Source organism: Palaemon carinicauda, chromosome 8 (genome assembly GCF_036898095.1).
Source record: "Palaemon carinicauda isolate YSFRI2023 chromosome 8, ASM3689809v2, whole genome shotgun sequence".
Lineage (NCBI taxonomy): Eukaryota > Metazoa > Arthropoda > Malacostraca > Decapoda > Palaemonidae > Palaemon > Palaemon carinicauda.
The window spans coordinates 6,028,126-6,033,125 of record NC_090732.1 but is presented as its reverse complement, the minus strand read 5'-3'; the positions used below and the strand labels follow the sequence as shown (position 1 = coordinate 6,033,125).

Sequence of the window (5,000 nt, the reverse complement as noted above, 5' to 3'; positions counted from 1 at the left end):
TTTCACGAGCGACTAAATGATACTATAGGATGAGTAAGTAATCGAATTTAACCCTCTTAATGAGAGAATGCCTTGATGAAGTCATTGAGCTTCAGCACGGCATTTCATTCCTGTGCTGAAACTTGGTGACGGGCAAGAGGGCTCTTGAACTTGGGGAAATTGCTCCCCCAGTTCGAATCTAAATTTCTCTCTTTCACCTTTTTCTTTTTCACAATATTACTTCGACCTTATCCTAATTTCATGAACTTTCTTTCGTCTTGCTTTCCAAACTCTATGAGAAAAATTTTCCTCATTATATATGTGTATATATTATGTACATATATATATATATTTTTTTTTTTTCCCTATGGCTTGGATGTTTCTAAATCTATTGTAGCCCCGGCGGGGATGTTCATACATCCTTTATTGCTGCCTGCTTTGATGAGTGGGAGGAGATGTCACGGTTGGGAGGTGTTTGCACTCAAAGCTATATGTGAGAGTATTGGATGATTTCAGCCATCCCGAAGATGGTTTGGACCTTTTTGGCTGAACTATTCTCAAGTGTTGGGTCTTCGGAATCCAGGGGGATCCGATGCTTAGGGTAGGACTCTTGGCTTTTGGCCGGAAGCCCGTCATTACAGATATGGGGAGGATGATTCCATAATTTCTTGGTCTCAGTCCTAACAGGCGGGTTCAGCTTACACCTGTGCCTCTATATCTGTTTTGATGCTATCCTTCGGGTAGGGTATGGAGTGGACCATCTGGGAAGTATACTCTCATTGTGCCGATAGTGGAGAGTGCAAATTTCCTTTCTGATGTGTGATGGCCTAACATTCTCGAGCAGGTACATCAAACTAACCCTTTTCTCTCTCTCTCTCTCGTCTAATGGATTCTTTAAGTAACGAACCCCCATCCCCTGGATACGCTGACTCTCCCCCGGCACTGTTGACGACCTCTGCTAATTCAATTAAGGAAAATTCTGTTGACGACCAAGGAACAAAAAAGGACCCCTCTACTCATGTTTTAAACCCAATTAAGTCGGGTAACAAACGGAAACTCCGAATCCTTCATGTTACCCAAATTCCAATAAATACTGATTATGATATGATATATAAAGCATTTAGATGCTATGGAGTGATAAAAGAAATTAGAATGAAACTTGAAAATGAAAAATGGCATTCATGGATAACTTATAACAATCATGAAGAAGCATTCAATGCAATATGTAACATTAATGATATCAAAATTAATAACTAAAATGTCATGGGTGCCCTATGTGATAAGATACCAAACAGTTTGGATGTATATAGACCTGCTGACTGGTTTGAGAAAGATATCGATTTAACTATGCTCCCCCAAAGAAAGCCAAAACCACCAATGTGGCTTGTTGCTGAGCCTAAAGGGAGTAATGGGAATTATTTCAAAATTAGCAAACTAATTCAGAAAAAGGTAGGAACCATTGCACCAGGTGATATATCTCGCTTTGGGAAAAATAGCTTCCTAATCCATGCAAAATCATACACGCAATCAGTAATACTGTCTAACCTTATGACAAGCAGTGATGAGGATATGTTAGATGTCAAACCCCACCTAAACTTTAGTTACGGAAGGGGAGTAGTCTTCAATAAAGATCTGTATGAATTTACAGAAGAGGAAACACTAGCCATGTGCCCATTAACAGTGTGGAAAGTGCATAAGATTCCTGGGACGTCAATGATTATCCTTACTTTCCAGGATGCTGATGTGCCTTTCCACATCGATATTGAAAATGAAAGAATAAAAGTTCGACCTTTTAAACAAAAGCCCTTACAATGCTTCAAATGTTTCAAATTTGGACATCCTTCTAAAGTTTGTAAAAATGAAAAAATGTGTAGCATCTGTGCCAGTCCTTATCATGGAGAGTGTACACTTGAGCCCAGCTGTTTGAATTGCAATTCAAACCATAAGTCAACTGACAGGAGCTGTGAGATTTATAAGTTTGAAGAAGCAGCCCTCAACAAATCCAGTGTAGAACACATAAGTGTAGGACATGCCAAAAGACTACTGAAAAAACCAAACAGCTATGCAAAGGCACTGAAATCAAGAGAAAATATACCACAGGAGTCATCGAACCCACATAGTGCTGCCAGTAATTCCAAGAAAAGAAATACATCATCTAATGATAGTAAAGTTTTACGTGACAAGGTAAGCATATTGCCTTCCAAGGCTTTGCCACTGTGTATTAAAACTACGACACTGCCCACTTCTATACAAACTTCATCCCCCATTACCAGCAATAGTACTAACCTCTCTCAGGCCATGTCCTTGCCTGATTTGATGGAGGTTCCACCCGAAACAAAGTTACCAGGTGCACCTGTGGTAGGGAAGGTGCAAAAACCTGGTAGATCCTCACCACCTACAAATAGGAAAAGAGAGAGACCTCCATCTCTCTCACCCCCTTCCATAAGAAATATTAGAGTTATGACATCAAATAAATATGATGTCTTGTCTGTTGATGTTTCTGATCACCCAGAAGACAATTTAAATAAATCAGAAATTCAAGTTGAGGTCCACCATCCCCCTCAACAATTGGATCAGAAGGACAACAAGAAAAGCACAAACAAAAAACCATATTTATCAAGACCCTCTCTAATAAAACCACCGGGAAATAGCATTAGATCAAAAATTGCTAATGGGAAGACTTCATCTAAAAGCTCTTCCAAAAAATAAACCATAGTTTTTTCCTCCATTTTGCAATGGAACTGTCAGGGTTTGAGGGCGAAATATGAAGAACTTAAGCTCCTAATTCACGAGCAATCCCCCATAATTGTATGTCTACAGGAAAGTATGCTTGATTCTAACACTCTTAGTCCTCGAGAGTATGTTAGCTATAGAAGACCATATAATCAACAAGCAGGGAGCCATGGCGGAAGTCTCATGTACATTCGTCGAGATGTTCCCCAAATACCCATGTCTATACGTACAACCCTGCAGGCAGTTGTTGTACAAATTGATATAGGGAGAAAATATACAATATGCTCTCTGTACTTACCTCCAAATGATAATATTTTATATGATGATTTAGCAGAGGTCATTCAACACCTCCCTCAACCTTTTCTCTTACTGGGAGATATGAATGGTAGACATCCTTTATGGGGTGATGTTTTGGCCAACACAAGGGGCAATATTATCTCATCAATTGTGGAGAATGAGGATGTGGGACTCCTTAATACAGGAGAGCCCACACACTTCCATGTTCAGACAGGTACTTTGTCATGCATTGACCTTTCAATTGCAAGCTCTAACTGCCTTCTTGATTTTGATTGGAGGACATTAGATGATTGGCATACTAGTGATCATGCACCAATCATTATAAACACCAACAAGGGTCCGCCTTTGCAAAGATCGCCACGTTGGAATCTAGACAAGGCAGACTGGGTTAAATTTTCCGAGCTAAGCGAAATCGAAGGGAGAGCAGAACAGTTTAAAAGTGTTGATGATGCCATAGACCTACTGAATGGAACTCTTCATACAGCAGGAGTCAATTCAATTCCCAAAACAACAGGGTTATTCAAACGACGACCAGTCCCGTGGTGGTCTTCAGAACTAACTGCACTCCACAGAGCCACAAGAAGATCTCTAACACGATTGCGTAGATGCAGAACTGATGAGAATTTAACTATGTACAAGAAATGTAGAGCACAGTTCCGTCGTGCCATGAAAGAAGCAAGGCGCCAGTCATGGATGTCTTTTGTTTCCTCCATTAACAGTAGAACACCACCATCTTCTGTGTGGAGGAAAGTAAAAAAGATAGCTGGCAAATTCACCCCCAACCCACCACCAGTGTTGAAGGTGAATGGCCAGTATGTAACTGAAGCAAATGAAGTTAGCAATGCCCTGGCTAATCATTTTTCAAATGTATCCAGCAAGTGTGAAGGAGCCCCTGGTCACCAGTATAGGAGCATTGTAGAAAAGAAAATTTTAAATTTTGCAACAAGAAGGGAAGAGTCGTATAATTCTCCTTTCACTGAAAGAGAATTTGATTCCGCACTTGCTCATTGCAACGATACAGCCCCTGGACCCGATGGAATTCCATATGCAATGATTAAACATGTCCATTTTAATACAAAGCTATTTATTTTAAGCATTATTATTAGAATATGGCATGATATTAGTTACCCAAGTGTTTGGGAACTAGCCATTATTTTAGCCTTTTTAAAACCCGGTAAAGACAAGTTTTTAGCAGCAAACTATCGTCCTATTGCATTGACATCTTGTTTATGTAAAATCATGGAGAAGATGGTCAATGCAAGACTGATATGGTACCTTGAAAAGAAAGGTATTTTATCACCGATTCAATGTGGATTCCGAAAAATGCACTCAACGACTGATGTGTTGATACGACTTGAGTCTTCTATTTGTGAAGCCTTTGCTTCCAAACAGCACCATGTTACAGTATTTTTTGACCTTGAAAAGGCATATGATACCACATGGAGATATGGTATTCTTAAAATCATTCATGAATTGGGATTGAGAGGAGAGCTGCCACTATTTATTCAGGCATTTCTTTCACGTAGAGTTTTTCAAGTGAGAGTGGGGGAAACTCTATCAGAGAGTAAGTGCCAGGAAGAAAGAGTTCCTCAGGGTAGTGTGCTGAGTGTAACCCTTTTTGCACTAGCAATTAATGGGATATCCTCAGCCATTCCCCAGGATGTTCTCTCAACATTATTTGTGGATGATCTCTCAATATCATTTGCTGGCACTAAAATGGCAATGGTTGAGAGAAAAATCCAACTCTCTATTGATAAAATTATCCAGTGGGCTGACATGAATGGATTTAAGTTCTCGACAAGTAAAACTACCATTGTCCATTTTTGTCGTATTCGGGGAGTACATCCAGACCCGGATATATACATTAAAGGTCAACGGATACCATGTGTATCGGAAACCAAATTTTTAGGTTTGATATTTGACTGTAGACTTACATGGGTTTCTCACCTAAAAGCGCTAAAAGCTAAATGTGTTGAAGCTCTGAATATCTT

At 39.7% G+C, this 5,000-nt stretch overlaps 1 protein-coding gene across 1 annotated transcript in view; it reads left to right on the top strand.

The window, feature by feature from the left end:
- LOC137645613 (tubulin beta-1 chain-like) overlaps positions 1-5,000 on the top strand; it is a 368,504-nt gene that overhangs the window by 291,337 nt on the left and 72,167 nt on the right. The gene's annotated exons all lie outside the window — the stretch shown is intronic.